The sequence below is a fragment of the Pristiophorus japonicus genome, chromosome 5, assembly GCF_044704955.1.
Source record: "Pristiophorus japonicus isolate sPriJap1 chromosome 5, sPriJap1.hap1, whole genome shotgun sequence".
Classification (NCBI taxonomy): domain Eukaryota; kingdom Metazoa; phylum Chordata; class Chondrichthyes; family Pristiophoridae; genus Pristiophorus; species Pristiophorus japonicus.
Window position 1 is genome coordinate 183420763 of NC_091981.1, and position 21631 is coordinate 183442393.

The 21631-nt window shown below is 46.0% G+C and overlaps 1 long non-coding RNA gene across 1 annotated transcript in view; it reads left to right on the forward strand.

Moving 5' to 3' along the window:
• The first annotated feature begins 804 nt into the window (after positions 1–804).
• Positions 805–21631, forward strand: part of LOC139263934 (uncharacterized) — a 29863-nt gene continuing 9036 nt past the window's right edge. The window contains exon 1 of the long non-coding RNA XR_011593252.1: positions 805–890. This is a non-coding gene — a long non-coding RNA (uncharacterized lncRNA). The remainder of the gene's footprint in view (positions 891–21631) is intronic.

A 21631-nucleotide genomic window follows, 5' to 3' on the forward strand; every position in this document is an offset into this window, starting at 1 on the left:
AGAATACAAATAAGAGCAATCTATTCTTTAAATACACAAAAATAGTGAATAAGCTTTGTTATTACAGAGGGTTTTCACTAAGTCTTTTTAGGAGTATATGGGGCTGATATTGCCCCTCCCAAAAAGGCCTCTGGCCGTCCGAATGTGGCGGCCATGGGGCGGCGTGGAATGGCTGCCGACTCTCCGTGGCGAGACCGCCATTTTGCAATTTGCACTTCATCAGGGGCGGAGCGGTGCAGGGGACCGCTCTACCCGTTTTTGCACCACGGCGTGCACGCGGCGACTCCTTACCGACCAGCGGCGACTGCTTCCCGAAATTGCCCCATGGGTAATATCCTTTTTGCGGAATTGCCCCGTGGGAGCGGCGCCACCACCGACTGGCGCCCCCGACAGCTTTTTGTGTCGGCGCACTCCTTGTTGGGCCTTGTTGGTCGGCGGCGCGGCTGCTCTGAAAAGGGAGGTGGCGTTGCCAGAGAACCCATTTTATTTTATTTTTTATTGTTGGCTGACTGCCAGGTCGGGCCGACAATTATGCCCCCAGGTTTGGCCAGGCCGCCAACAGGCAGCCTGGCACCCCCTCTTGGGTGCCAGACCATTGGCCTGGCTGAAACCCTCCCTGGTGGCCCAGTGGACCTAACTTAAAAATATGCAGAGCTCGCAGCGGCTCTCCCCTTTAACTGAAGGGGACAGACTTTTTGTGACGAGTCGACGCGGCACGTCCGCGTTGCATTGATGATTGATCGGGGCGGCTGAGCCGCTGCAAGGTTACTTCCGCCTCACAGCTGCCCCGAGCAAAAGAAAACGTCCAAGTGCCGAATATCGACAGTACCTCAACCCATGCAGCGGAGAAAAACCCCAAAAAACAGAAGGTGCGCCCATCGCGGGCAGAGGTAAATTTCTATTCCTATCTCTCTAAAAAGTTCCCCGTTAAGCAGTTTGAAATGGCAATATTAAACTGGAATTGGGAGATTTGTTTGCAATACTGGATGTCAGAGCCGGCATAGGTGATCTATGATTCCTCCCTGAATAGACCAAGAGATGTGTTAAGTTTACTGGATACTCTGAACACCTGAATATCACGCAAGTAAGTGCGGATGTACAAATTCCTTCAGAAACAGGAAAAAGTCGTTAGATCTCCTTGAATTGAAAATGTAATAAGCACACACCTGTTAGTTCAGAAGAAGAGGATGTATTCAATACGGACCTTTGTAACAATAACAGTAAACATTTACAAAGCCCAAATATAATTTCATTTCCAGTTTACTGACACAACTGCAAGCGCTTATTGGTAAAATTTGAAAATCTGGTGTACAAGTGTCGATCTTGCATTACACAACTGACTGGCAGTAATGGATCAGGCCTTTAGATGCAGCACAAGTTCCCCAGACTATTTGTAACCATATGCTATTCTGCACACATTACGTGCCAGAACTCACTGACCTGCTCCGGTTGAGTGCTGGCATGTAATGTGTATAGAGCAGGCATTCAATCTGCTGATGTGTTTCTGTAGCAATGACCATGAGCCATCTCACTGGACTAGTCATACTCTGCATAGTTATTGAAGACTTTGGCAGAGAGCTACGCGCTGGCAACAGCTGCATGCAGTGGCATGCTTTTGGAGAGGTCGGCGACAGCCAAAATCGCTCAGCGTGCGTCAATTAGGCATTGCATGTTGATTGATGTCACGCTCTAGATCATTAAAATATGTGAGGCAAGCATAGGCTACTGCAGCAGCCTGGCACATTCCGCGCAGGAAGCGCAGCAGCCTGGCACATTCCGCGCAGGAAGTGGGTGGAAGCAAGGCAGCCGCCATTTCTTTCTTCAAAACCACCCTTAATGGCTGCGCTAAAAGTTCCAGTTTCTCGGCCTATATCTACAGGTGTCAATAATAGATATAAACTGATTTATCTAATAACATCTGGCTTCAGCAGAAAAGCCTGTCTATTTTCACATTTCAATTTAAATGAATTTCACATTTGCGGTGTGGTATTAGTTGGTAGTTTCCTGGATTAGGAAGGGCTCAACCTCCAAGACAAATCAGTGCGTGCTTCAAGAGAAATGCATTAGAGTCATGGAAGTTAGCATTATCTTGTCTTAATTAGATATTAGATACGGTGAGGTTTGACAAACGTGGAACCAGCTGCAAAAATAGCACTGCATACATGATTAACCATCCACGCCTCAACCTGACAACATTTCTGAAACCCTGTCAGTGCGACATTACTAGGTCTCACAAAGCAGTGTTTTTGTAACTGGGGGCTTTTGTTCCAAAAAAACACAGAAAATGCTGGAAACACGCAACAGGTCAATTAGCATCTGTGGAGAGAGAAACAGAATTATTGGGCAGAATTTTCCGGGGAGTCAGCGGGCGTGATCGGTAGCGGGTCGGGTGGGAAAATTATTTTTATTAACAGTAGGTAGAACCCCGCTGTCAATCTGCCACCACGCGCCTTTCCGAATTGTCGGGTCTGCCAGTGCTGAACAGACGCGACACGCAGTGGCGGGGGAGGCTATTGAAATTATTAGCGGCTTGTTTACAGCCACTTAACAATGCTTTTTCCCAGCTTTTTGATTTTGACAGGTCGCCCACCAGTTTCCCGCTGGGCTGAGACCTCGTCAGTGAAGCTGAGGCGGGAGGTGACTTGCCATTCTATCAGCTGATGAGTTGACAGCTTCAAATGTCAAGTCAAAGCTCCCAATTGAATCAGATATCTTCACTTAGCCACTAGCTTCTCTAAACTGCATTTCCGCTACAGATTCAGGATGCTGCAAATCTTTACACAAATCTCCATCTAGTCTGACCTCATTATCTTTTCCACCATTGACAGATTGTCACATCTACTTCACCTGCCATCTATTCCATCAGCATTGTTACCCTTGAAACTATCTCACCTTGGTCCTCAGAATCCCACCACGATCAGCCCCAACACCAGCATCACCAGGCACACCAGTAGCCCAACAACAACACCAACCTTCTCCTCAATCACCTGATGCTGCACAGGACACAGGGCATCAGCATCCGAGCACATTGCTGTCTGGGAGGTCAGGGATGGTCTCATCATGACCAGATTTACTTCACTTGATGCTGTACACTTTGGCTGGCACATGATGTGCCAGGTTGGCACCACCCCACACCAACACCATAAAGCATCCCTACAATAACCAAGCCATTCCTTTCACACTCATCACCATTACAGCGGGTGGGAGGTACCGTTATGTCTTCCCATTTACTGTAACTCACTAAGCCACTTCCAAAGGTGCACACAAATCTGTCCAAGAACGCAAAGTGTTGAAAATAAAGGCTTCAATGTTTGACACCGCATTAACAGAAACTGTATATGAACATTGCATAAAACATCCAAGTGCCTACCCTTGTGTGTTGTTAGTTGGTTTCATTGCATAGGATGAGGTGAGTGTGAGGAGTGGCTGGTGAGATGGGGATGTGAGAATGTAGATAGAGAGAGAGGGATGAGTGGAGGTGCAAGGTAAGTTGGTGCGAGTAAGGATGTGCAGGAATAGGGTAGGGAAGGCAGCGAAGGAGATGAGATGAGAGGCACAGCAGGATGAGGTTGAGTGTGGCTTTGCAGTAACATTTCGTGATCTACTGAGACCATTGAAAGGTTTGTGCCATTGCAGTCTGGTCCTCCTGACGACATCCCTGCTTGTGTTCTCCTGTGCAATGTGCAACCAGGTATCCTGTGGAGGTCTCTTCCACCCATGGGAAGGGAAGAGAACCTTCCTGCATTCTTTGGCTCACTCCATAAGCATATGGAGGGAGTCATGGGAGAACCTGGGTGCAGCCGTGCACCTCTGTGCAATGCTTGCCAGTGTTTGCAGCACCTCAATGCTGTGAAACACTGACAGCACAAATGTCAAAATAAATTTGCACATTGTCCCTTTAAGGAAACTGGTTAACGACATGTCATAAAATGATATCATCAGACCCGCTTCCTTCAATTGGCTATTAAATGTGCAGGGCGAGCTTAACAAGCCCAATCAGGGGAAAATCATTTTGAACACTGGGCTGTCAACTAAAATTAAGATTAATGTGGCCCCCTTATAAAGGCAGTGGCCAGGGGCCAACATTTTTAGGGGGTCACAACACTTACCCACCGGAGACCCAATTCCCCAATAGCTTGTGGCAGGTGGGCACCCACTGACCCTAAGCTAATTAGGTGCTCACCACCGACTCTACCTACTCCAGCATGGTCAGCACTGCACAGCACAAGGGGACATAGTCCTGGTGTAAGTCCTGGGATCGCAGCCCGTGGAATTTCAGGGCCAATATCTTTACATACATCAGGATGATATTTACAGTCATTTTAACTGACGTATCTTCAATCTAACTAACAACAATCAGCTGGCATAGATTATGGCCATGTCCAAGTATATAAGTAATAAAGGCAGTAGAGTACACCATGTAATTATTCAGATTTTGCAGTGAGTCTAAATTATTGGCTATATTGAGGCTTTTAGTGCATTTGCATGAAAGATTTAACGATGCCTTAAGCCTATGTCAGAATTTGTAAACTGGTGTAGACACTGCCAATTGAAGCTTAATACCCAGAACTCCATTTCCACATGGAGGTAAATCAGCACAAAAATTAGCAATAGTTGGAATATTCTGCTTTGATATTGAAGAAAAGACTTGTCTAACAGCTAGACATTTGTTGTAATGTCATTCATTTAAAACCTTTACTTTACTATACTTACAGGGTGTTTCTGCAGCTACTGAATGACACACATGATATAGCTTGTTTAAGAGGACATTTGTCGCTTTTTTTGTTACTGTAACTGAAACAATCTGTATTTGAAGCAGTGCTGTGTGTTTTGGAACGAAAAGCAAATCTTTGACGTGAAAGTTGCATACAATGAGAGTGTTATGTATGTAGACCATGTATATTAACTGTATAGTCACATAAGATGTGCCACCAGAGGGCACTGTGGTGGGAGACATGAGGGTCACCTGTATAGGTGTGCAGGGCCTAGTATAAAAGGCTGCCCACCATGCTTGTGCCTCACTCTGGAATTACGAATAAGGGACCAAGGTTACTACAGTTTGAGTACAACACATTGCCTCGTGGAGTCATTCATAAGACATAACAATGGCTACGAAATTACAAACTTTCATGCGAAAATGACTAACAGTGCATTAGAAAAGTTCTCAGAGGGTGAAGATTGGGAAGCCTTTACGGAGTGGCTCAACCAATATTTCGTAGCAAACGACCTGGTAGGCGATGATCCGGCCACGCTGGCAGATAAGCGCAGAGCTATCTTGTTGACCAGTTGTGGGCCTCGTCAGGGACTTGCTTGCACCAGAGAAAACAATGACCAAGTCATACGAGGAGCTGAAAGTGCTAATTTGGGACCAAATCAAACTGAAGGAGAGCATCCTCATGGCCAGGCATCGATTTTATACACACGGCCGCCCCGAAGGCCAGGAAATCACAAAGTACACTGCCGACCTCAGGAGGCTAGCAGGACCGTGTGAATTCGGCGCATCCCTCGCCGATGCATTGCGGGATGTCTTCGTAATTGGCATCAGTTATGAGGCCCTTCTTCACAGGCTACTGTCTGTCGAAACCACCGTCACTCTGCAGAAGGTCATCAGCATCAGCCAGGCGTTCATGATCTCAAGCTGCAGCTCCAAGCAGATGATGACTCACTCTCAAGACTCAAACCTGGCAAGTATTGTAAATAGAATGGCGCCTTTCACAGGTAGAACTGTTGAACGTGAACCTGCCCAGGGCAGAGCGTACAGGCCCCCGAGTCCTTTAACTCAGAGGCCGCTGTCGGGTGCAAACATAAGTCGAGTAGCACCATGCTGGCGTTGCGGAGGTAATCACAGGGCTCATCAGTGTCGGTTCAGAGACTATGTGTACAAAGGCTGAAGCACAAAGGGCCACCTCCAGCGAATGTGCAAAAGAGCTGTGACTCACCACGTGGAAGAGGAGTCAGCAGATGACTGTGAATCCAGCGCGGATTACGAGGAGATGGCTAGAGAAGCAGCTCAGTCCCAGGATGAAGTGTATGGAGTATATACCTGCACCACAGATTGTCCTCCAGTGATAATGGAAGTCGAGATAAATGGCGTTCCAGTCTTCATGGAAGTGGACAAGGGGGCGAGTCAGGCAGTAATGTGTCAGGAAGCCTTTGAGACGCTATGGAACGATCAAGCTGATCCCGGTTCAGGCAAAGTTGCACACCTACACCAAGGAACTGATATCAGTTATTGGTAGTGCGGATGTAAGTGTATCCCATGATGGCGCGGTGCACAATTTACCATTGTGGATTGTTTTAGGTGATGAACCAATGCTACTTGGAAGAAGATGGATGGGGAAGATTCATTGGAACTGGGAAGACTTCATCCCTCCAGCGATCGACGACCCCGTGCTCAGAGGCAGAGAAAGCCCCCACCTTTGGTTGGACCAGATACCGGAGAGCAGATCCGCGCAGCCCCCGAGGCACAGACCGCTCATCACGACTGCGTGGTAATGATCCGGCCAAGACGACCCGAATGCACCTTCCCGGTTTCAATGGCAGGACTCCTGGGGAGGAAGATTGGATCCGAGGGCGCCTACCCAGCTTCAGTGGCAGAATCCCTGGGAAAGAAGATCGCGGCAGTCGACATCATGGACAGGGAAAAGGTGCCATCCAAACCACGAGGTGCAGCGCTAATGGAGCAACGACATGTGGTTCCACGCAAGGAAGACGATTGGGGTAAAAGTAATAAGGCCATTTTAAAGGAGACCAGCAACCCGCCATTTTTGAATGAACTGCATGAAATTGGTAACCAATGTAAAAGTCCAGCTGTAACAAGCAAAATGTTGTTGAGCGATGTCGGGTGCAAATTGCAATCAGTCAATGTAGCGGGCGAACACCTAACGGTCGTATACAGGTCCAGCGGGCTACCCAATGCTGTAGCCTGCATCCCCGGGACCAGAACGATGTATCATAAAGTGTCCCCACAGCTGACAGAAGTAGACAAGCCGCAGACGATCCCTGGAGAGCAGAGGCGCTGGTAGCGACACCCCGCCTCAGACCGGTTTAACATTGCAGGCACCCGATGGCATGAACCGTCACGGGCCAGAAACAGTAAACTGCGCCTATGCTCACAGTCGGCTACCGTCGCCCACCACCTGGGTGGAAAAGGCGCAGCCCACAAACCCAGTCACCAGCACGGCAATACCCAAGAGCGAAGGATCACCTACAACGGCTCCTCCGAACGGGACCTGGACCAGCCAGGATCCCAAACTAGAGAGTGCTCACAATGGTGCCCTCAAGGAAAGCGAGTCAGCAGTCCCCTGCGAACTGCTAGACAAGACAAGACAGCCCCACCACCGCTTAGACGAAACGCTCACTCACTCAGACCGCTTCCCAGGGAGCAACAGCAACATTGTGCAAACAAAAAGGACAGGGAGGTCACAGACACATCAGCTGTCTTCAGACCTGCCTGACACTAGGAGTAACGGCAAGAGCCCTGAACACCGGCAACTCGAGCAAAAAGAGCTCACCTCGCCCACAGACTCACTAGCATGGAGCGCTGCGCCACCACCAGACGACACGGATCTCATCCAACCGTACTGGAGCTAGACTGTCCTTGTGTACCTGTACTGATATACCTGTAATGATCATGTAAATGTACCACACAAAAAGAAACACAACTGTAATCCACCCAACAAATGTATCAAGGTGTAAATGTAAAATTCATGTGATGAATTTGAATGCAACTTGCAACTTACATGTAACGGTCCATTAGCATGATCTCTGTGTGTGAGCGGGGGGGGGGGGGGGGGTGGTGGAGAATGGAGTCATCATGGACTCACAACCAGAAACCACTGGGACCTCCACAGGCAACAAATCTCACTACCAACCACCCAAGCTGGAAGCGACCCTCCAATGGTCAACCAAGAAGAGCAAAGCCCAGGTCACCATCAATGTAAGAGTCAATTTGCATTAAAGACTTAGGGGGAAGTGATGTCATGTATGTATACCATGTATAGTTACATAAGGTGTGCTACCAGAGGGCACTGCGGTGGGAGACCTGAGGGTCACCTGCATAGGTGTGTAGGGCCCAGTATAAAAGGCTGCCCACCATGCTTGTGCCTCACTCTGGATTTACAATAAATGGGACTCAGGTCACAACAGTTCAAGTACAATACTAGACCTCGTGGAGTCATTCATAAGAGTATTAAAGACATAACAGAGAGAATGGCAAACACATAGCAGGCTGACATGGACTTGCCCTGAAGAAGACATCATCATCTCAGACACAAAACCTGTGCCATTTCAGCTTTGAAAAGGATGCAGTGACATTTCAGCTGAAAGAATGAAAAATGTAGACAAAAAGTTTTTGTCCGATTTGTAAATTAGTGTCAGGGTTTTTACTAGCCACAGCAGTTGTATTGAACTGAGAGTCTAATTAAAATTCATGAGATCTTAATTCTTGACACAATTTTTCTACAGCAATTATAATGGTTTCATTCACAGTCGCTCTTCAATTTCTCATGTTCACCTGGGAATGAGCTTCCTTAAGCGTACAAAACAGAAATATGCCTGCCTTTCTGTTTTCAAGCTGTATCTTGCCCCATGTCACTCATTTTAATCTGTGTTCAGCTCTCTGAAGATCTGTTTTCCATTTTTCCCTGAAACCTTTCATTCTATTTAAAAAGATTTGACACATCATCTTGTCAGATGGCTCTAGATAATCACTTCACCGATAATTGTGTCTGACATTGTGTATATCACAGCAGTTCCCTCACGTACTAGCTCATGGTATGAAAGCACAAAGTTATCTCAAGCCAACTCAGCCTTGGCATACTTTACTTGTAGAATAAATCTAATCAGTGAAACCTTTCTTTTACAAAGCATACAGCATAACTTAATAAAGCAGATTTAAAACATGAGAATAAATCATGTTTAATTTAAAAAAACAATGTTTCACCCTCAATCCAGTTAATATTCCTAGGCTAAATGCCAATTGTTGACATAAGAAAATATCAAACAAGAAAAGTCTATTTGACCTCTCTGCCAGTGACAACTAATGGCCTCTCTGACATCAAGGTTTGGATAAGTTCCTCCAGCTCAATGTTAACAAAACTGAAGCCATTATGGTCATACCTCTGGTGCAGACTCTTGTTGCTTGCTTGGACTGAGACTTGACATTCTCTTTGTGGTATAGTTTTATGCTTACTGTCATGTATGTATGCTTCGGAGTTACCAGCCACCCGGTGGCGTGACTGTCGGAGGTTATTGGGCTGTACGCACGCATGTGCAGCCCAGGTATAAAAGGCAAGCCATCATGTAATGTAATCACTTTTGGCCCTAATAAAGCAGAGCCAGGTTTGTACCTGTGTTAGTTTACAGTATTCAGTCTATCGAGTTATTACATACATAACATTTGGCGACAAGGTAACTTAAGAACCTCGCATGCAAAAATGAGCACAATTGGAAATCTGGAGAAATTCGTGGAAGGAGAGGACTGGACAGATTTTGTAGCTCGCCTGGACCAGTATTTTGTGGCAAACAAAATGGAGAAACCCATCTTCCTCACTGTTTGTGGTCCAAAAACCTATGGACTCCTAAAGAATCTTCTCTCGCCTGCAAGTCCAACGGACAAGGACTACGAGGAATTGTGTGCTCTGGTACGTGATCATCTCAAACCAGAAGAAGGCATCATCATCTCACGATATCGATTCTACATGCACGTTCGTTCTGAGGACCAGGATGTGTCGGAATTCGTTGCTGACCTAACACGTCTAGCTGGACCGTGTAAGTTCGAAAACGCATTGGGAGACATGCTGCTGGACTTCTTTGTAATCGGCATCAACCACGAGGTGATCCTGTGTAAGCTACTGGCGGCGGAAACGCTGGACTTCAGCAAGACCATCACGATTGCCCAGGTATGCATGATGATGGACAAACACTGAAAGCAGATATCATTGGAAAATTGGAACTCCGCAAGTACTATAAATAAGATTGTATCGTTGTTTGGCAGAGCTGCATATAGCATATACTCGACTGCGTATGCGAAACATGTGGCTCCGATTTCACCGTGTCGGCCTCATTAGTGTTGGTTTAAACAGTACATTTGTAAAGGCTGTTTGAGACGAGGGCATCTCCAGTGCATGTGTCCGCAACTGAGCAAGCATGCTGCGACACACCATGTGGAGGATGATGACCAGTATAGCGCGGATCCGGATATGCAATCCGAAATACTAGAGGAGGAAGTATATGGAGTATATTCATTCTGAACAAAGAACCAACCAATAATGATTAATGTTAAACTTAACGGTGTGCCGGTACCGATGGAATTGGACACGGGTGCAAGTTAATCAATAATGAGCCAGAGAACATTCGACAAGCTGTGGGATACTAAGGCTCTGAGGCCTAAGCTGAGTCCAGTCACTGCCAAGTTGCGTACATACACTAAAGAACTCATAACGGTGATTGGCAGTGCATTGGTCAAGGTGTCGTATGATTGTGTGGTTCATGATTTACCATTATGGATTGTTCCAAGCAATGGTCCAATGCTGTTCAGCAGGAATTGGCTAGAAAAACTCAAATGGAATTGGAACGATATCAAAGAGTTGTCATCGAAGGATGATACTCCATGTGCTCAAGTGCTGAGCAAGTTCCCCTCGCTGTTTGAATCTGGCATTGGCAATTTCACGGGAGCCAAGGTACAGATCCACGCGGACTCGGATGCAAGACCCGTCCATCATAAAGCTCAGGCGGTTCTGTACATGATGAGGGAGAAGGTCGAAATCGAACTGGACAGACTCCAGCGTGAGGGGGTCATATCACCGGTCGAATTTAATGAATGGGCCAGCCCCATTGTTCCTGTGTTGAAAAGTGATGGCACTGTCAGTATTTGTGGAGACTACAAGGTTATGATCAACCGAGTTTCGAAACAGGATCAATACCCGTTTCCGAAGGTTGGTGACCTGTTTGCAACGCTAGCCGGGGGCAAGTCGTTCACTAAACTGGATCTGACATCGGCCTACATGACACAGGAACTTGTCGAGATGTCGAATAAAACTTATGTGCATCAACGCTCATAAAGGACTGTTCATCTACAACAGGTGTCCTTTCAGAATTCGCTCGGCTGCAGCCGTATTTCAGAGGAACAAGAAGAGTCTACTGAAGTCTATCCTTAGAACCGTCTTGTTCCAAGATGACATCTGGTCACAGGTCGTGACACCGCCGAACATTTGAACAACCTGTAAGAGGTTTTACATCGTCTGGACAAATTGGGACTCAGACTGAAACGTTCAAAGTGCGTCTTCATGGCACCGGAAGTCAAGTTCCTGGGGAGAAAATTTGCTGCTGACGGCATCAGGCCTACGGACTTGAAAACCAAGGCCATCAAAAATGCACCCAAGCCTCAGAATGTGACAGAGCTCTGTTTGTTCCTTGGTCTACTCAACTACTTTGGTAATTTCCTACCTAGATTGAGCACTTCATTAGAGCCACTGCACATGCTGCTAAGAAAAGGCGACAACTGGGTTTGGGGTGCGTCTCAAGACAGAGCTTTTGAGAAAGCTACCAATCTGCTTTGCTCTAACAAGCTGCTGGTACATTATGATCCATGTAAGCGTCTAGTATTGGCCTGTGATGCTTCGTCATATGGAGTTGGTGGCATGCTCCAACAAGCTAGATGAGTCGGGTAAACTTCAACCTGTTGCGTATGCTTCTAAAAGTTTGTCAAAGGCGGAACGAGTCTACAGCATGGTAGAAAAAGAAGCATTAGCCTGTGTGTATGGGGTTAAAAAGATGCATCAGTACCTGTTTGGTCTTCAGTTTGAACTGGAAACAGATCACAAGCCACTCATTTCATTTTTTTTGGAAAACAAAAGTACCAATACGAATGCATTGACTTGCATCCAGAGGTGGATGCTGACATTACCTGCCTATAATTTTGTCATTCGCCATAGACCTGGCACCCAGAATTGTGCTGAAGTCCTGAGCCGCCTTCCGTTGCTCACACTGGAGGTGGAGACGCCACAACCTGCAGACCTACTGTTAGTTATGGATGCTTTTGAAAGTGAAGGAACCCCCTCAACAAGTTAAGACCTGGACCAGCCAGGACCCGATATTATCGTTTGTGAAATGGTGATTGGTCTGTCATACCCAAGCAAATGGATGATGAAAGCAAACCTTACAACCGTCGAAAAGACTAACTATCCATTCAGTTAGATTGTTTACTATGGGGTAATGGTGTTGTTATGCCTAAGAAAGGCAGAGAGAAATTTGTACATGATCTACATAGCACTCAAGATGAAAGCCATTGCCAGGTCTCATGTATGGTGGCCTGGAATTGAATCTGATCTGGAATCATGTGTGCATCAGTGCAACACTTGCATGCAGCTAAGTAAAGCACCAGTGGAATCGCCGCTGAGTCTGTGGTCATGGCCATCTAAACCATGGTCCAGGATCCACATGAACTTTGCAGGTCCTTTCCTGGGAAAGATGTTTTTAGTTGTTGTGGATGCATATTCCAAGTGGATAGAGTGTACAATCATGTCATCCAGTACATCCACAGCTACCATTGAGAGGTTTTGTGTCATGTTTGCCACTCATGGTCTGCCCGACATCATTGTAAGCGACAACGGATTTTGCTTCATTAGTCTGGAGTTTCAAGAGTTCATGAAACTCAATGGTATCAAACATGTGAGGTCAGCACCAATTAAACCCTCATCGAATGGTCAAGCAGAGCGTGCTGTCCAAACCATCAAACAGAGTATGAACGTGTAACTCAAGGTTCACTGCAGACTCGCTTGTCACGCATATTGCTTAGTTACAGCACAAGACCGCACACGCTTACCGGGGTCTGCCCTCCTGAACTATTGATGAAGAAAGGTCTCAAGACCAAGCTCTCTCTTGTCCACCCTGACTTGACCGATCATGTTGAATACAGACATCAAAGTCATCAGTGGCATCATGATCGCGCTGCTGTGCCTCGCGACACTTCTGTTAACGATCCTGTGTCTGTATCAAATTATGATCAAGGTCCCAAGTGGATCGCCGGTACTGTTACGGTCAAGGAGGTAACAGAGTGTTTATCGTCAAGCTCAAGAATGGGCAAACATGCAGGAAACATGTTGATCAGATAAAGCTGCGGCACACAGATGAACCGGAACAATCAGTGACCAACCAACCTACCCTCAGTCATCAGAGGACTCCGCTTTCATCAATGAATCTGGACTTTCAATCACTGACGTGGTCATTGCCACTCCCATCAGATCGGCTACCCAGCCCCCAGTCATAACAAACTCAGAACGCTCGCGCAAGGCTGGAGTTGAACTGAGACGATCAACTCGGGAACGGAAAGCCCCGGACCGTCTCAATTTGTAAAAAGACTGTTACTAATATCTTGAAAGGGGATATTGTCATGTATGTATGTTTGGGGTCACCAGCCACCAGACCAGGTGGTGCGACTGTCGGAGGTCATTGGGCTGTACGCACGTGTGTGCAGCCCAGGTATAAAAGGCAAGCCATCATGTAATGTAATCACTTTGGGCCCGAATAAAGTAGAGCCAGGTTTGTACCTGTGTTAGTTTACAGTATTCAGTCTATTGAGTTATTACAAACATAACACTTACAGTTGAAGTTAAATAGTCTGCTTATACCTGCAATATCTCAGCAGTTAAAGGCTTGGATTATGGCCTCTCACCATTTTCTATTTTACATTCTAAATGAGTTCATATCTGTATGTTTTATCTCATATCTTAAAGAGACTTAAGTTCCAGTTCAAGGATGTTTTAGCATCTTTATTGCTCTTCCCTGAATCTTCTCCACCATATCTAAAAGTAAAGTTACCAAATGCCTTTTCTTTTTACACCTTTGTGAATCTATACACAACGACGACAACAACTTAGCAGAGAAAAATGTCCCGAGGGGTTTTACAGAGGCATAATCAAAAAAATGAATGTTGAGTACACAGATTTCATGTTTGCTGTATTAAGATACAATGGAGAGAAATTGGCCTGGTTTGCGCCTCCTGTTAGTGCCTGTGGGAGGGCGGTAATGGGGCACTAAGAGGTTATCGACTGGGCACGTCAAAATCACCGACGCCCGCGAACGTCCCTGGCGGTTTTGCATTGGCACTAACATCATCATCATCAAAGGCAGTCCCTCGAAATCGAGGAAGACTTGCTTCCACTGTAACAGTGAGTCCTTAGGTGACTGAACAGTCCAATACAGGAATTACAGTCTCTGTCACAAGTGGGACAGACAGTCGTTGAAGGAAAGCGTGGGTGGGGAGTCTGGTTTGCCGCACACTCCTTCCGCTGCCTGCGTTTGCTTTCTGCATGTTCTCGGCAACGAGACTCGTACTAACACATATCACCTTGCTTTCTTCCGCCCTATAGATAGTGGCGTCATCTGGAACACAGCGACCTGTTACCCCTCCCCGGATGTAATATTCACTTCTGCACTCTGCAGCATCGCTGGGATCAACAACGGCAGCTGCAGGAGGCGAGTCAGCTCAGTTAGCTGCTAAAGGAATGATATTTAAAGGCTGTGGTGATCAGGGAGGGCAAAATTGATTTATCTCCCAATTCCAGTGCCTCCTGATTTATTTTGCCCCCGTGATTGCTCTGCCCTGCACTCTCTTAGAGTGCTTGGGGCTGCTATGCATGTAGCGCAAATGCGGTGGCCAAACAGGCACAGCCTGAAGATTCATTCAACCCAGCATTGGCCCTTCCCTTCAAGGGAGGGACGGAGCCTGTAAAGGCAGCAGCATTGCCTCAAACATTGCTCAGTGCTCTGCCAATACCGCTCCTTGCACTCCCTTTAGCATCCGAATGGAAGTGGCAGCACTTGATTTAGCGTTCCACTTCCCTCTTGGAGCATTAAAGCGGAAATTCCTGGCAGAAGCAAATCTTTTCTGCCCGGCCATACTTTTGTGCTCCCTGAAAGGTTATCGCCCCAAATGGGGTGCTATGCAATTTCTAACCCAACGACTTTAATATATTTGCATTTAATGCATCTGCTTAATTGGTCCAAATTGTTCTGATTGCTATTAATTTTATGCCCCATCACTGATCCCGACAGCAGCCCACTAGTTACAGTTTGCCAACCTGAAAGTGACCCATTTATCCCGACTCTGTTTTCTGTTAGTTAGCCAATCATCTATGTTAATATATTGGGGCAGAAATTCCGAGGAGGACATCCCACGGGCAAATCAATAAAGAATAGAAATAAAATGCGCACTTACCTGAAGCTGTTGCGCCCGCTTGAACTCCTGATCCACAGGTCTCCTCACCCTGCGACGCACAGCGCATGCTTGTCGGGACGTGTGCAGGAGTCACATGTGCCTGGATACCCAATCGCAGGTAAGTATTTTCTCATTCCTTGTAATAGGAGTTTCGTAAGTTATGAAACTCCTATTACAATGAATGAGAAAAACCCCAAAACTCACAAAAAGTACATAAAACATTTAAAAAACACCTCACACAATAAACTAATAGAAATTAAAGATGTTATACATGTTTTTTTTTTTAAATTGTCGATTTTTAATAAAAGTTGGGGTTAGGGTTTAAAATAACATTATCTGAGTGGGCAGGGTTTTAACATAAATATGTATTTTTAATTTTTATTTTAATCATGTTTTTTATAGGTTTTTAAACTCTTACGCCTGTAAAAGTAGGATATGCGTCTTCTTTTTCAGGCGCAAAAGATTTGAGGACATTTGCCGTACAAGATATGGGTAAATAGCCCAAACTTGCATGTACAACTGTCCTCGCACCGATCTGGTTATGATCTGTCAAGCTCCAGCTTGACACATCGGAAAATCCGGTTTTCAGCGCATGCGCATTGCGCGCTGAAAACCTACTTTTCCGATGCCTTCCTGGGTCCGTAGAAACTTCGTACGGGCCCAGGACATTGGAATTTTTGCCCCACTACCTCCAACCCCGTGAACCTTTAGCTTGTGCAGTAACCTTTTATGTGGCATCTTATTGAATGTCTTCAGGAAATCCAAATACATGACTCATTACATCCTCAAAAGATTCCAGCAAATTTGTCAAACATGATTTTCCTTTCATAAAACCATGCTGACTCTGATTGACTGTATTATGATATTCTAAATGTCTCGCTACTACTTCCTTAATAACGGATTCCAGTATTTTCCCAATGACAGACTAACTGGTCTATAGTTTCCTGCTTTCTGCCTCCCTCCTTTCATAAACAGGGGCATTACATTTGTGGTTTTCCAATCTGCTGTGACCTCTCCAGAATCCAAGACATTTTGGTAGATTACAACTAATGCATCCACTATCTCTGCAGCCACTTCTTTTATGACCCAAGGAAGCAGTCCATCAGGTCCAGGGAACTTGTCCACCCTCAGTTCAATTAGTTTGCCTAGTACTATTGACAATCTATATTAATGACTTGCATGAAGGGACCAAGTGTAATGTAGCCAAATTTGCTGATGATATAAAAAAAGGTGGGAAAGCAAGTTGTGAGGAGGAAGAGAAAAGACTTGCACTTATATAGCACCTTTCATGACCACCAGACGTCTCAAAGCATCTTTGGAGTGTCATCACTGTTGTAATGTGGGTAACACGGCAGCCAATTTGAACACAGCAAGTTCCCATAAACAGTAATGTGATAATGACCAGATAATCTATTTTGGGAATGTTGATTGAGGAATAAATATTGGCCAGTGCACCAGGGATAACGCACCAAAATAGGGCCATGGGGTCTTTTACGTCCACTTGAGAGAGCAGACGGGGCCTCGGTTTAACATCTCATCTGAAAGACGGCACTTCCGTTAGTGCAGCACTGCACTGAAGTGTCAGCCTAGATTTATGTGCTCTAGTCCCTGCAGTGGGACTTGAACCCCACAACCATTCTAACTCAGAGGCAAGGGTGCAACCCAATGAGCCACAACAATCTGCCTAAGGGTTATAGGGAAATAAGGACATAAATAATCTGCAAAAGGATATAGATAAGCTAAGTGAGTGGGCAAAAATTTGGCAAATGGAATATAATGTGAGAAAATGTGAAGTTATCCACTTTGGTAGGAAAAATAAAAAAGCAAATTATTATTTAAATGGGAGAGATTACAAAATGCTGAGGTACAGAGGGATCTGGGGGTCCTTGTACACAAAAGGTTAGCATGCAGGTACAGCAAGTAATTAGGAAGGCAAATGGAATGTTGGACTTTATTGCAAGGGGGGATAGAGTATAAAAGTAGGGAAATCCTGCTACAACTGTACAGGGTATTGGTGAAGCCACACCTGGAGTACTGCGTACAGTTTTGGTCTTCATATTTAAGGAGGGATATACTTGCATTGGAGACAGTTCAGAGAAGGTTCATGAAGTTGATTCCTGAGATGAAGGGGTTGTCTTATCAAGAAAAGTTGAGCGGGTTGGGCCTATACTCATTGGCGTTTAGAAGAATGAGAGGTGATCTTCTTGAATCATACAAGATTCTGAGGGGGCTTGACAGGGTAGATGCAGAGAGGGTGTTTCCCCTCGTGGAAGAATCTAGAACTAGGGGGCATAGTTTCAGAATAAGGGGTCACCCATTTAAAACGGAAAGGAGGAGGAATTTCTTCTCTCAGAAGGTCGTGAATCTTTGGAATTCATTACCCCAGAGAGCTGTGGAGGCTGAGTCATTGAATATATTTTTGAAAGATAAGGGAGTCAAGGGTTATGGGGAGTGGGCAGGGAAGTGGAATTGAGGCCAGGATCAAAGCAGCCATGATCTTATTGAATGGCGGAGCAGGCTCGAGGGGCCAAATGGCCTGCTCCTGCTCCTATTGCTTATGTTCTTATGTTCTTAAACATTGCGAAGCCACATTTCTTTCATACTTTCAACAGGAACTGACAAAGCTGATAAGTATTCTTGTTCAAGTGAACAGAGGAAGACACACAACACATTAGGCTAGCTCAGGAAAATATGGTGGGGTCAGTCCATTTCACTTCGGGCGGGTGAGGCCCTGGAGGGGGCCTGATTTGCATTGTAACAAAGAGTATTCCACATAGCCTACAAAAAAAACAGGCGTAGCTGGGACCTCTGGGTTCGCATAGTAACACTTATTATCTGGAAGAATTGAGTGCATTCAAAAGCAAAGTTCACATTGAGAACCAGTTCGCCCAGGTGAAGGAGGTGCTATGTTGGAGGTATTATGTTCAGAATAACTCCACATGACTGTATGCTGTATGCTCAAACTGATGTGACCTTAGACTCTTTAATAAACTCCAGAGTGCTAAAACAGCATGGCAGACAATCTTTTATACTTGCTTGCATGGGGTGTGCAAGTGACCCTTGGGTCTCCAACAGGTGCGCCCCCGGTAGCAAGTCTTACACTATTATAAAGTTTACATACATAACATCATTCCCCGCCAAAGTCTTAGATACAAGTTATTTACAAGTCGAGCGATCCGGGGCTCTTCGTTCCCGGGTTGATCGCCTGAGTTGAAGTCCTGGTATGGGTGAGTCGGTCGGATCATTGCTGCACTGCGGTGTGACTGGTCTGATCGGACTGTCAGGCATGGTGGGTTCATCCTCGTGGTTGACAGCGAGGTCGATTGCTGGTTGGGTGTGTGTTGCTGGATCAATGATGGTAATGACCTCTTCAAACTGTTCTTGGTTGTCAGTGAATCGCAGTTTGGTCTGATTCAAGTGCTTTCTGCACTTTTGTCCATTCAGAAGTTTGACAACAAACACTCTATTCCCCTCCTTGGCTAAAACAGTGCCAGAAGCCCATTCGGGACCATGACCGTAATTAAGAACAAATACAGGGTCATTAACTTCAATGTCACGCGATACAGCCGCGCGATTGTGGTACATTTTATGCCGGTGACGCCGGGTTTCTACATGGTCGTTCAGATCCGGGCGGACTAAGGAGAGCCTGGTTTTGAGTGCACTCTTCAGTAATAATTCTGCCGGGAGAACCCCGGTAAGCGAGTGGGGTTGCGTGCGGTAGCTGAGCAGAACCTGAGATAACCGAGTCTGCAGGGAACTGTCCGTCATGCGTTTCAAGCTCTGCTTGATAGATTGGACTGCCCGTTACGCTTGACCGTTGGATGCGGGCTTAAACAAGGCAGACCTGAGATGTTTGATGCCATTGCAGGTCATGAACTCGTTGATTTCCGAGCTGGTAAAACATGGTCCATTGTCACTAACAAGGATGTCGGGCAAACCATGGGTGGCAAACATGGTCCGGAGGCTTTCAATGGTGGTAGTGGACGTACATGATATTATTACACATTCAATCCATTTTGAGTAAGCGTCCACTGCTACTAGAAACATCTTTCTCAGAAAGGGGCCAGCGAAATCTACATGGACCCTGGACCACTGTTTGGAAGGCCATGACCACAGACTCAGTGGGGCCTCCCTTGGTACATTGCTCAACTGTGAGCAAGTGTTACATTGGTGTCTGCATGACTCCAATTCCGAGTCAATGCTGGGCCACCAAACTTGCGGTCTGGCGATAGCCTTCATCATGACTATGCCTGGATGGGTACTGTGTAGGTCGCGAATAAATATTTCCCTGCCTTTTTTTGGCAAAACCACGCAATTCCCCCATCGGAGACAATCCGATTGGATGGACATTTCATTCTTGCATCGGTAAAACGGCTTAATTTCGTCTTGCATTTCCCCGGGAACAGCTGACCAGCTCCCATTAAGGACGCAGTTTTTTTACAAGTGATAGCACAGGGTCCTGGCTAGTCCAAGTCTTGATCTGGCGAGCCGTGACGGGTGACCCCTCGCTCTCAAAACCATCCATTTACAAGAAGCAAATCTGCGGGTGGGCCGACTGAGGGCATTAGCACAGTTCTTAGTGCCTGGTCTGTGGCGGATTACATAGTTATAGGCAGATAATGTTCGTGCCCATCTTTGGATGCAAGAAGAAGCATTGGTGTTAATATCTTTGCTTCCTGAAAACAGCGAAATGAATGGTTTGTGGTCGATTTAGAGCTCGAACCGGAGTCCAAATAGGTATCGGTGCATTTTCTTAACCCTGTATACGCATGCTAATGCTTCTTTCTCAACCATACTGTAGGTTCTTTCAGCCTTAGTTAAACTTCTGGATGCATATGCAACCAGTTGTAGTTTGCCTGACACATTGGCTTGCTGTAACACACAAGCAACCCCGTACGACGATGCATCACAAAATAGTACTAAACTTTTACACGGGTCATAAAATACAAATAACTTGTTAGAACATAGCAGGTTTCTGGCCTTATCGAAGGCTGTCTCTTGAGATTTACCCCAAACCCAGTCGTCCCCCTTACGTAGTAATAAATGCAAACGTTCCAGTAAAGTGCTCAACCCGGGTAGAAAGTTACTAAAATAGTTGAGGAGTCCAAGGACAGAACGCAGCTCTGTCACATTCTGTGGTCTGGGTGCATTCTTGATGGCCTCCGTCTTGGAGTCTGTGGGTCTGATGGCATCTGCCGCAATCTTTCTCCCCAAAATTCGACCTCTGGCGCCAGGAAAACACACTTGGAGCGTTTCAGCCTGAGTCTCACTCTGTCCAGTCTCTTTAGAACCTCTTCCAGGTTGTGCAAGTGTTCGGTGGTGTCACGATCAGTGATCAGGATATCGTCTTGAAACACAACGGTGCGCGGAACCAATGTCAGCAGTCTCTCCATGTTCCTCTGGAAGATGGCAGCAGCCGAGCGAATCCCAAAAGGACATCTGTGGTATATGATCAGTCCTTTGTGTGTGTTGCTGCACGTCAATCTTTTCGAAGATTCAGCCAGCTCCTGTGTCATGTATGCAGAGGTTAGATCCAGCTTGGTGAACAACTTGGCAGCCATAACCGCATGGAAGTTTGTGATCTGTTACTCGTTGCCAATTGTTATGTTCAGAATAACTCCACAAGACTGTATGCTGTAAGCTCAAACTGATGTGACCTTAGTCTCTTTAATCAAACTCCAGAGTGCTGAAGCAGCATGGCAGACAACCTTTTATATTTGCTTGCACGGGGTTTGCAGGTGACCCTTGGGTCTCCAACAGGTGCGCCCCCTGGTGGCAAGTATTACACTATTATAAAGTTTACATACATAACAGGAGGGGCACTGCTTGGACTATTTTCAAAGAAGTACATGGCCTGGAGACTGCCCAGGTGAGAGATGGAGATGCAGAGACTATACTTAAATTAAGGCTATGAGCAACTAACACTAATCCTGTCTTTTTTCTTTGCTCAGTCTGGATATGTGTGGGGTAATGCATTTGGGTAGGTCTAAAAAGGCCAGGGAATACACATTAAATGGTACAACACTGAAAAGTGTAGAGTAACAAAGAGACCTTGGAGTGCATGTCCACAGATCCCTGAAGGTAGCAGGCCAGGTAGATAAGGTGGTTAAGGAGGTATATGGAATATTTGCCTTTATTAGTCGAGGCATGGAATACAAGAGCAAGGAGGTTTGCGTGAACTGTATAAAACACTGGTTAGGCCGCAGCTGGAGTACTGTGTGCAGTTCTGGTCACCACATTACAGGAAAAATGTGATTGTACTGGAAAGGGTGCAGAGAAGATTTACAAGAATGTTGCCTGGACTGGAGAATTTTGGCTGTGAGGAAAGATTGGAGATGCTGAACTGGATTTTCCTTTTAAATCACCCCCGCCTGATCCTTAGCGGTGTTCCGGCAGTTACGTCTTTTTCAA